Source organism: Electrophorus electricus, chromosome 8 (assembly GCF_013358815.1).
Source record: "Electrophorus electricus isolate fEleEle1 chromosome 8, fEleEle1.pri, whole genome shotgun sequence".
Classification (NCBI taxonomy): Eukaryota; Metazoa; Chordata; class Actinopteri; order Gymnotiformes; family Gymnotidae; genus Electrophorus; species Electrophorus electricus.
The window spans coordinates 9,911,637-9,923,771 of record NC_049542.1 but is presented as its reverse complement, the minus strand read 5'-3'; positions in this window follow the sequence as shown (position 1 = coordinate 9,923,771).

The following is a 12,135-nucleotide window of genomic DNA, read 5'->3' as shown; positions in this document are numbered from 1 at the left end:
AATACATTTGATTGTGGCTGCTGGTGTCTCTAGAGGGGTAATTAAATTCACAAGCCAAAGCTGTGAGTCTCCTATAACCAGAGCTCTTTCAACAAGCTGCTCACAGCCAGTGTATTGCTGACTGTGGAAAACATGTTGGACACATGAACCTGAAATGAACGATGTTCAGCCTTGTGGCTATGCCGCGAAAATGTAAGCAATTCTCCCAGCAGTGAAGGCTCAGAGAGGCATAGCTGGGGGTCCACTACCTTCTAAAGACTAAATCTTCTTTGTGAAGTTAATTATTACCCTACTGAATAGCTAACACAAGAAATCAGCATGGTGGCTTCATGATCAGCACATTTGCCTCTCAAATGAGTCCCTATCTGGGTTGAGTTTCCATGTACTTTGTGTGACTGTATGGGTTTCCTCCAGGATCTCTGGTTTCCTCCCACAGTCCAAAAACATGGAGGTTGGGTTGATTGGATAATCTAAATTGTCCTGAATTAATGCAACCTGTAAGTGTACATGTATGTCCTTTAATGGTTGGTCCCCTATCTGTGAAGTCCCACAGGGGGCCATGGTTTCTGACTGTGTAAATTGGCTGCAGATTTTCATATATATATATATATATATATATATATATATATATATATATATATTTCCCAACTCACCTTCCCCTGGACAGTCTTTTTCCTTCAAGATTGGGACCTCTACCAGAGGCCAGGGAGCTGGAGGGCGCTTGGATATTGTTCCTGGGATCTCCTGGAAGTATTCTACTAGTTTGGGGGCTACAAGCCCTAGTCCTCTGATTACCACAGGAACCACTGTTGCCTTCACCTTCCACATCTTTTTTAACTCTTTTTTCAGCCCTTGGTATTTCTTGAGTTTTACGTATTCTTGTTCTTGATGTCGCTATCACTTGGGATAGCATTTTTCTGCTGTTTGTCCATTACCAATATGTCTGGATGGTTAGCCAATACTATTTTGTCAGTCTGTATTTGGAAGTCCCACAGGATTTTAGCCTGATCATTCATCACCTTCAGGGGTGTGCCCCACTTTGTCCTGGGAACCTCCAGCCTCTACTTGGCACAGATATGTATACTATGCCTGCCACTTGGTTATGGCATTCCATTTATTCTCTGCCTGCATCTTGCATATATGCAAGGTTGTGCAGGATTGTCTCAGGGGCATCTTTGCACAGCCTGCCTCTGGGGTCCTGCCCGGTAGATCTCAGCCTCTATTGATCTTGTATTCAGTTTGCTCCTGTGCCGCCATGATTAGTGCCTCTGTGCTATCTTTCATTCCAGCCTTTTCCAGCCATTGGCACGATTTTCCATATCAGCCACAAACACTGTTTACCAGTGGTACATACCATGTAGAGGTTTATCCTTCTATGACAGTTCATGCTCCTCCTCATTCCTATCCTCTTCTGATCTCTTTTGTCTAAGGTATTTACTAAACACTTCATAACTTGGAGCCATCTTACTGGTGTACTCCTGAATGTTGGTTTTATATATATATATATATATATATATATATATATATATATATATATATAGAGAGAGAGAGAGAGAGAGAGAGAGAAAGAGAGAGAGAGAGAGAGAGAGAGAGAGAGAGAGAGAGAGAGAGAGAGAGAGAGAGAGAGAGAGAGAGACTTGTAGTGCATGGTTTCAGTCCTTTTTGGAGGAATGGTCCTATCAAGTACCAATGACAGGTTGCACATCCAAATCATGTAGACTCTCCACCAGTGTTCCACGGGGCTCAGTATTAGGCCCTCTTCTCTTTTCTTTGTATACTCATTCTCTTGGTGATATAATATCTTCTTATGGCTTCTCCTACCACTGCTATGCTGATGACACCCAATTATTTCTTTCTTTTCCATCCTCCAGCAGGTAGGTCTCCAGAGGTATCTCAGCATGCTTGACTGACATCATGGATGATAGCCCACCACTTGAAGCTCAACCCTAATATAACCAAGCTTCTGTACATCCCAGGAACTCACAACCATTCCCAAACTCACACAGTTTCCTTTGAGAACTCCCTGGTATCACCATCTGAAGCTTCCTGTAGCCTGGGCATAACTTTGGACAACCAGTTGTCATTTTCAACTCAATTTCTCCTTTGCAACATATGAAGTTTCAGACCTTTCCCTCACAGGAAGCTGCCCAGGTGCTTGTGCAGTCTCTTGTCATCTCAAAGCTAGACTACTGCAACTCGCTACCATCAGACCTCTTCAGCTTGTCCAGAATGCAGCAGCATGACTGGTATTCAATCTTCCAAAGTTTACACATCACTTCACTGCTGCGCTCCCTTCATTGGCTTCCAGTAGCTACACACATCAGATTTAAAACCTTGATGCTTACCTACAAAACCAAAAATGGACCAGCCCCTCCATACATGATGTCAATGATCAAAGATTGATCCATACCTTGAGAACCAAGAACCTCAAGTACAGCTCAGCTTAAAATACCATGCTTCAAGTCTCATGGAAGACAAGCATCGAGACTATTCTCTATCATGGCTCCTAGATAGTGAAATGAACTTCTGCTTGCTGTCTAAACAGCAGAGTCCAAATGCAGACTAAAGATCAATCTATTTGTAGAATGACCACTGACCCTATGTTGACTAACTGAAATAGTACTTATTGCAGGGTATTGTTTATTATACTGATGTTGACTGTTCCTATGTTCATTAAAAAAAAAAAAAAATTTTAAACTCTTTACTTGTTTATTGCACTTATCGTTGTCTAAGATAGAGCTTATGTATTTTGCACTTCTAGGCATCTGATCCCTGTATTTCAATAGTATTCTAGTTTGTCATTATATTGAACTCTAACCTACTGTACTGGCTAGGATGTATTCTAAGAGTAACTGACAAAGTTATTTTTTAAGTCACTCTGGATAAGAGCGTATGCTAAATGTAAATATAAATGTAAATGTACTGATATTCTGTGTATGATTTATTTCTCCCCTTTTAGAGTATAGTGTTTGCTTCTCCCCTGAGGTTTCTGGTAGATGTTGCACATATTGTACATAGTCATAAATTTGTGTATAGCTCTTTTGTGTTGTGCACTTGTGGTAGGGAATGGCTGTCATTTTCTTTGATTGTTTTTCTCCATTTACTGTTTTAGGGAGTAAAGGTAGATTTGTGTCTTTTCTTTTGTGGGTTTTTGTTTTGTTTTCTTTTGTAAAAATGGTTTTGTTTATTGCCATTCCTGAAGACTAAACCAGTTGTCCATGTGATATTTATTCCATATATTTGATACGTGGATGTAAAGAAAATCCCTGTTTGTTTGTTTTATTCTCACATCCATTCTGAATAAGTAATGGTGACATTACTTATTCACACTTTCCTAGACATGGTCATAACACTTAATATTAGTCAACCATTATTCATGTAGAACCTCATGTGGTATGACACATGCATTACTTAATTTACATTTACCTGATGCTTTTATCCAAAGTGACTTACAATTATGACTGAACACAACTTGAGCATTTGAGGGTTAAGGGTCTTACTCAGGGGACCAACAGTGGCAGGGCTTGAACTGACAACCTTCCAGTGACTAGTTAAGTACCTTACCAACTAAGCTACCACAGCACCCCTTAATAATGATTTAATCAACACTTAATTACTTAACAGTAAAGTGTTTCCAATTCATTTATTTATTATGAAGCTTTGAAACCTGAAGCACTACTCAGTCAATTTGATATATTTTAGAGTTTCCATGTGTGGCTACATGGGTGGCAAATTCTTATCACAGCTACCTGAAGGAGCTTATATGAATAGGAGGTCTTTCCACAACATTAATGTATGGGTAAATGCTAGCTTTTAGCATTTCAAATTAAAATTTCTTCACGTTTCTTTAAAATAATAAGATACTGAAGCTAATTACTGAAGAGTAAATATATGATGTAGCCCACATTATCAGTAACATTGAAGCTAATTGTCCTGGGTCTGTGCATGACTTGCAAATTTTTGCGAATATACACTTAGTAGTAGATTTGTTATAATTTCTGTTTTTATCTTTTGCTTCTGCAGCTTTATGTGATCCAATTCTAAATTAGATTAAGAATTGTTTCTCTATGTACACATTGTACAGCCTGTCTATCTTCTATCTATCTGTCTATCTAGGCCTGTCTATCTTCACTGTCTGTGGCAGCTGACAAGGTGTCTTCATCATCTTCATATAATGAAAATGAACAAGTTTTGTGAAGGCTCCACTAGACAGATTACACCATCAGTAGCTGATAGAAGATTAATATTAAAGAGTTAAAGTACTTTTTCTAGAAAAGTGGCCCAACTAATTTGAATTTTTTTTTTACAAGAGTGTGCAGGCCTTTTCACTTTTTCACATATATAACCCTGAGTCACCTTAAAATAGATGATCTGAAAAAGTAACAGCAGTCAGGTACAAAGAATTGTACTACTATAAGAAAATATCTGAGCCAAGTTGTGCCTAAGATAGATGGATGAGTGTCACTGAGCTGGCATTGAGAGAGCCAGCCTCTGGGAATGATTGTGCTTGGACCCCACACCTGGATCTTTGGTCTCAGCCTTTTTTCTGTTGGCTATAATGGAGGTTTGAACCTACCCAGCACGTTTGAACATAATTTGAACATGTCCAGTAAACTTGGAGACTTTGTGTGTGTGTGTGTGTGTATAAAAAAAAAAAAGAAAAAAAAAAATATATATATATATATATATATATATATAACCATTTAATTTAATTTAACCAAAAATCAGTTGACATTCCATAAAACATGTAATTAGATGAGACCTCAGAATTAGGGAGTAGCCTAAATCTTATTGAGCCATTCAACACATATGAACTATTTTTGCTTGTTTCTGCCCTTTTAATTTGGGTTGATTTGATTCTTTTCTATTTTCATGTAGCTTATGGGAAATTAAACAGCATTGACAACAAAAAAAATGTAATTTTGTTTTCAAGCATAATTCAAAATAATTTTTTGTTTACTCATTGCTATTTCATTTCTGTAGTTGAGCTTCACTCTACAGGTTACCTGAAGAAGTCTAATTTACACAGGTTTTAAATATTGATGATTTTAAGTAGCTTACATAGCACATAAGTTACATAGCAGAAGATCTTCATGTCCAATTCTGTGTGTGTCCAAAGATGCATGAAATACAGCATATATGGAAAATTTTATTGGGAAAGAAAGGAGGCAAAATGATGTTTAATAATCACACAAAGTCAGGGTCATACATGATTTTTACAGACCTTTTTCAGATTGGTAGGGAAATTAAATATTCACATGACAGGAAACGTTTGAAAGCATTTTCTTCATTGCAGTAATGAAAAGTCATTACTGCCTCGGGGATGGTCATGGTTTTGAGCATTTGGTGAGGAGTTATTTTATGCCCTTGGTGTCTCTTTAGGACTTTACCATATTTAGCACAGTTGCGGTTCTTCCTCTGGGTCACTGTGTCATATGACAGAGTGTTTGTAGTACCAAACAAGCCACAATTAAGTCTCATGCCTTCCCAGGGGTGCTGATGAGTTCACTCAGGTTCTGCAACCTGGAGCCTGGCCTACATGTCTGCCTCAATCCTGGCTCTAGGTCAGCAGTGGGAGAAACTGTAGCAGAGTTAGGATGTGGTGTTAGAGACAGCAGACAGTAGTCTGTCTTTAAGAATGAAACCATATTTCAATCACATGGCAGGGTGAGGAAGTGGCATGCTTTGTTGTAGCCTACAATGTAGCATCATATAGCCAACCAATATTAGGCTAATGATGGTTACTATTATTATTTATTATATATAACTATTATTAACTATTAACATAATGGAGAAAGGAAGAATATTGTGAAAGAGTTGGAAGAAAATGCTTTGCTATTGCCTACTGTCATGTAAGGCTCCCCTTCCACTGGTCATGTGGTATGGCCTGCTGTGTGATGTGGGAGTTCTACGATTGTGAATCGTTTGTAACGATGCCTATGTTAAGCACACACCTGCATCGGTTTAGTCTCATCTCATTTGTATGTATTTAAACCCTTGTTAGTGTATGCCTTATTGTCAGTCATTGATTATGTTTGTGTTCACGTTGTTCCTGTTCGTTTGTTCACTTTCACAGTTTATGTTATACGTGAGTGCCGGTGTCTGCATTTTATGTTAATAAACATTTGTTTCAGTCATGCGAGTCTGTGCATCCTGCTCCATGCCCTGCGGCACTCAGGCCCTTACACCTTAATACTATGGAACACATTACACATTAATGCTATGAAAATCTTCTATTCACATACCGTTACTACTGAAGTAGCAGTTATAGGCATGTGGGTCTGTGCAGAATGTAAGAAATGTAAGATTTGTGGTTTGATTCCTAGTGTTAAACTGGTCAAGCCATATTTATATATATTGTTAAAAGTCTAGGTAAAATATTTAATCCTATGGAAGTGTGAAACAAAAAGAGCTCAGCAGAGATGCCCCAACTATTTATACATTTTCCCCTGACAGAGAACATGGGCTTCTAAAAGCCAGTGGAGCGAATCAGTGGACAAGTGCTAAAAACTAGCAATTGACTCTGAAAAGGAAATGTGCAGATGCAGGAGGTCTCTATGTTGAGCACCCTCTGCATTAGTTCATGCACTGCACCAGGAAAAGAAGCACCAGGCTTGAATGCCTCAGAGTCAGACAGCATAAAATAAATCTCTCACTCTCTTTTATTCTGTGACAACTGACCCCTGCTCATGCTTTTTGAGAAGCAGTCCTGCAATTAAATAAAAAACTGGTGAATATATATAATTGTTGTACATTTGGGCAACAGTTTTCTATATAGGAACAATTAGAATTAGGCTCTGAGAAGTTTTGAGATCCTTACAGTTTCTTTGAGGACTTTAATAGATGTGACCTTACTGCTTAATTGCCACATCTACATGTATAAACATGGAATTTGGAGCAGTATCATAGGAATATTACAGATGTGCATAAGGTTTTCCTTTCCTCCCCCCTTCTTTGCGTATGTCAGATCATAATGTAACACATCTGTTACCGCAGTACAGAAAAAATGAAACAAGAGAAGCCAATGATAAAGACTGTGAATATATGGACAGAGAGGTTGGCAGATGAGATTAAGGATCTGTATGAGAAGAAACACACTTTTATTAATGGTAAGTGGAGATGGTTAAGTATGCTTATGAATATTTAAAAAGTATAAAAGTATAAAAATGGTCTTATGGCTAATATAGGAAGTGAGCTGGACATGTATCAGCTTGCATATAAAAGCAACAGTGGCACTGAGAATGCTATACTTACACTCTGTGATGAAAAAACTGGTCACCTTCAACAGCCCAGAGCTTATGCTAGAGTACTTTTTTAATAGATTTTAGTTATGCTTTTAACATTCTGCAGACACATCATCCTATTAATACTATAAAGCCAAATAGTTTGGGGCAGCATGGTGGCTTGGAGGTTAACATGTTTGCCTCTTAGTGCTACAGTTCAAGTCCCTATCTGGGTGGAGTTTCCATGTTCTCCTTGTGTCCTCCCACAATCCAAAAACATGGAGGTTAGTTTGATTGGATACTCTAAATTGTCCTGTATGAATGTCAGGGATGGTTGGTGCCCTGTCCTAGTCTTAACCTCGCCTATATATATATATATATATATATATATATATATATATATATATATATATATATATATATATATATATATATATACATATATATGTGAGCGTGTGTCTGTAAAGTGTGCTTGGTAGTACTCATAATATACTGACTGTATGCTGACTTTACCAAATTTGCATCATTGTCAGGTAATATGTCCGTCAGTGTCATGTAACAAGCATCGGTTTCAGGTAAACAGAGCATGAGCAATTGTTTCAGTGCCACTGGAGCACGAAAAAAGGTGTTGATGGAATCAGCACAGATTAGCATCTTTGCATTTTTAATCTTTCTCTCTCTCTCTCTCTCTCTCTCTTTCTCTCTCTCTCTCTCTCACACACACACACACACACACACACACAGAGCAGTTTTCGTATGTGTTATTGCATTCCTACAAAATATATATAAATTTGTTATTATTCATGTATCTATTTTATGTGTTGTCTGCATATATTATCAACAAAATGTATCTACTATTACTTCTGAAATGTCATCAGAGCTGTTCTGTTGCAATAAAGGCTGAAGGCTATGCAACAGATAATGGCACCCAATTCCTTTTGCTTCTAATGTCATGCATGTTTCCAGACATCCTTGTGGGTCTGTCATTATTCAGACCCACAATAGGACTTCACATTTTGTGCATCAATTCTTGGAATAAGTGGTTCTATAAAATACTTTTATAATGCTAAATTTAGTGGAAGGTCTTGTCTAGTGATTGGTGTTTGTTGGTGATTGACCTCACGTTAGCCTATGCTCTATATTGTCTTTGTTGTGTCTGTCAATAAACGTTGTTTAGTTTTACACAGCTCATCTTTGCATCCTGCCCAGCCTCCTTGCATCACAGAATCACAGACCGCCAAAGGATGCCAGAAAAGAAGAGCAAAAGGAAGGGGAGGAAAAGGCATGACCACTCTTCCACAGCCCCTGCAAGGCTTTTTGGGCACACTCCACACTACTACAACAGGGCAGAGTGCCACTGGAGGATTTTGTGGGGGCCCTGAGTGTAGTTCAGGGTCGGACTCTGTGGAGTCCTACAAACCCTCGACAGACTACCGGAACTGGTACGACTACAACCAGTATCCAGGTTCAGACTCTGTGGAGTCCTATTATCCGTATTGGGACTACCAAGAGAGTTAAGAGGAAGATGGCAGGAGGGAGGTGTATACTGACGTCAGCCTCCAGTTGGACTCAGAGGTCAATCGCTTGGAGGATCCAGCAATGGAGGTGGAGGAGGTCCTCCATGAGGATCCTTCCTCTGTGTCAAGTATTGGGTCAGCAGCCTCAGAGAGTGACGAGCCTCCGGCATCCAAGGCTCTGCCCAAGGTGCGCTACTCTAAAGCCAGCAAGCTGCTCCACATAACTCAGAGAGAAGAGGCGTCATCATCTGAGGACGCTCCCTCACTGAAGGCACACAGCACCAGAGATGGGCAAAACATTGGGTGTGCTCCCTGGCTTGTCTGCCCCAGAGACGGAGAAGCTGCCACCACCCAAGTCGGTGAAGGGCAATCCCCCCAGGCTAGTCGGACCTCAAACCAGCTGACACATATGGGACCAGCTGGGGTTCCTGCAAGCTTCCCTGGACTGTTTCACAAACCTTTGTGTAGTTTTGTTCATGTACTTGTCCTTATCACTGTACCCATCTCTGTCACACTTAACGTGCCTGTCGCTTTGTCCCCCTTTGTGTCTGTTCCTGTTCTGGTCAGTGTGTCTGTCGTCATCTTGGTCCCTGTCTTCCTGTGCTCTGTCCTGCTCATGCTTGCCCATATCAAGTCACTCAGTCCTCCAGCCTCACCGTTTGGTGTTGGTCTGGGAGCCGAAGCCTAATAGGCTGGCATGCTGGGAGTCATGCCGTTGGGGAGCATTACTGTCACGGTACGGCCCCCTCCTCCCAGATGTCTCCCTGTGTGTGTTTGTTTGTATGGCCATGCCCTCCCTGAGTATTACACCTGTACCTTGTTTTCTGTCATTACTGTGCATGTATTTAAGGTCTCATTAAGTTGTTGGTGTTTGTCTGTGATTTACCTCACATTAGCCTATGCACTACGTTGTCTGTGTTGTGTCTGTCAATAAACATTGTTGTGTTTTACATGGCTCGTCTTTTAATCCTGCCAAGCCTCCTTGTGTCACAGAGCTTCAGTTAATTTTGTAGCTTCAGTTAATAAGAAAAATAAAATATCATAACTTGAAGCCTGTGCTTGTCTGGTGAAGGATGGTCATGAGTTTACTAATAAGAATAAGTATAGCTTTTGGACAGTTTTATTCTAAGGCCACAATTTAATTTGGGCCATTTTTGGGGGGTGGTCTTAGAGTGAGCTAAATATGGAGGTTGAACTAAAGAGAGCAGAGAGGGAGACTGTTCCATGACTGATAAGAGTATCAACACACTTTCCCATTCATTTAATGGCTATCATTAGTCTTTTTACTGTCATTAGTCTTTTCACTGTTGGTTCCAAAGAGATGGTGCAACAGCAAAGCTAGATTATTGTGACTTGCATGAAATGTTTGCTGAAAGGCTGATACTATCAACAACCAAAATTTTAGAGGTATGAATATGCAAAGTTAAATATTGTATCTGTTGTACGTAACGTGACTAATACTGAACTAATATTTCAAAACGTGGACACACAGCAGTCATCTAGGTTTAAAAAAGGAGACACAATATATGATCGAGCAGAAAATTCAACATACAACAAGAAGTGCACGATCTAATATCAAATAAATGCTCAGCTTTCAAGGCAGTGAACTGTTAACCTAAGTCTCTGTTGGTCAGTGGTCCACAATATTTACTTTGATAATTGTAAAGTATCCTATATCAGCAATGCACAGTACTGGGATATCAAATTCACTGTTTATTATAAGTAGGAAGGTGCATCCTGCAGTGCTTAGTACACACAGAATGGTGAAAGTGCAATTGTTTTTATCTCCTCTTTTGTTTATGTCAGTAGGGCTAGACTATCCTTGAAAGCACACTGTACAGAAGAAAAATGAGCAACTGGTCTGCTGACAGAGAAAAGAAGAAATGGGTAGGAACCAAAATCAAGGTAAATAAACATATGTTATAGGCAATTGGCTAGGACTTGGTTGACCAAAGAAAAGATTGCAAGAGAATGAACAGGTTTGAAGAAAATTAACTTGCAAACTCCAGTGTTGGTAAAGGCATTGTGTACTGTTTGCTGAAGCTTTTCATAAGAATAGAAAGGCCACATTAGAATTGATTATAAAGAAATGAGTCAGTGGAGCTATGAAACAAAGTGCTGTGGAAAGATAACTCAAACACAAACCTCAGAAGCTGAATGTATGAAGCAAAAAGGTACATAATTCTGAGCTACTGAGTGAAAGTAATGTCATATCTATGGCAACATCTGAATCTAGTTCACCCACTTTTATATGTGATGTGAATAAAGCCTGTCCCAGGAGGGGTTTTATATACTCAGGGATACAAAATCATATGGAAATATATACAAGAAAATTTATCCAGACACATTGACAGGTTCTTCAATTGTTGAAAGACAGTTACCACACTGCCAACACAGCCAAAGTGTTCAGTGGGGGAGGAGAATATCTTTGACTGGCAAGGTGAGGCTCTGGAGTTAAATCCAGCTGAGCAGGAACTTCATTTGTCAAAAAGAAGACTGAGGTTAAAAAAAAAACCTTCAAAATAAAAAGTAACCAAAACTGGATTACAAAAAAGCTTGGCAAATATTTCGAAAGAGCAGCCCATTAGATTGAAAGTATGGTCAGTGGCTCACAGAGTTGAATCATGTGTTTTATATGACTTTATGTTTGTTTTATGCAAAATCTTTCAGGTAGTAACAGCCTGAACTCTACCCCTGGAAACCATGTCATTGCAGACATTCAGTAACATTACCTGTGTAAGCATTCTGCATTGGGCTGTATAGTCACTTGTTATTGGGGATATCTCTGAACAGTGAAGAAACCTCAGAATGCCATTAGACAGGATGACATCCTCCATACCACCATTGGATTGTACAACCATGTCACTATCATTACATTCCTAGACATACCACATAACATTTTAATTCCTGCAGGACAGAGGAATGCCCTAGAGCAGTTGTTTGTAGTCATTTAGGACAATGTGAGCTTCCACTTGGTTCCACCAATTTGGTCATTGACCACCCACAATTTTTCATTGTTTAATCTTGACCATCTCTTAGAATGGCTCTTTTGGCATTGCAATGGTATATGATACCTAACCTAATTCATCCATGCCTTGTAACAATGTGTCTTTCCAGGGCAGGATACAGTGCCCTAAGCAATGCTAAATAGTTATTGCTTGCAATATAGGTAAGGTACTATCTAAACAAAGATACATCTAAACAAAAATCAGGATATGAGTTTTTATACCGTCTTAGCTGTTCACAGGAGAGATTAATCCAGCTAAGAGGGTAATAAAAGTCTATTTAAATTGAAATGATTAACAAATATATTTGTTTAATTTCTTTATTGTTTTTGATGGATTAGAGTGCTCTGCTGTTTTGTCGTAGGACAGATAGGCTGTGGGCCTGCATTA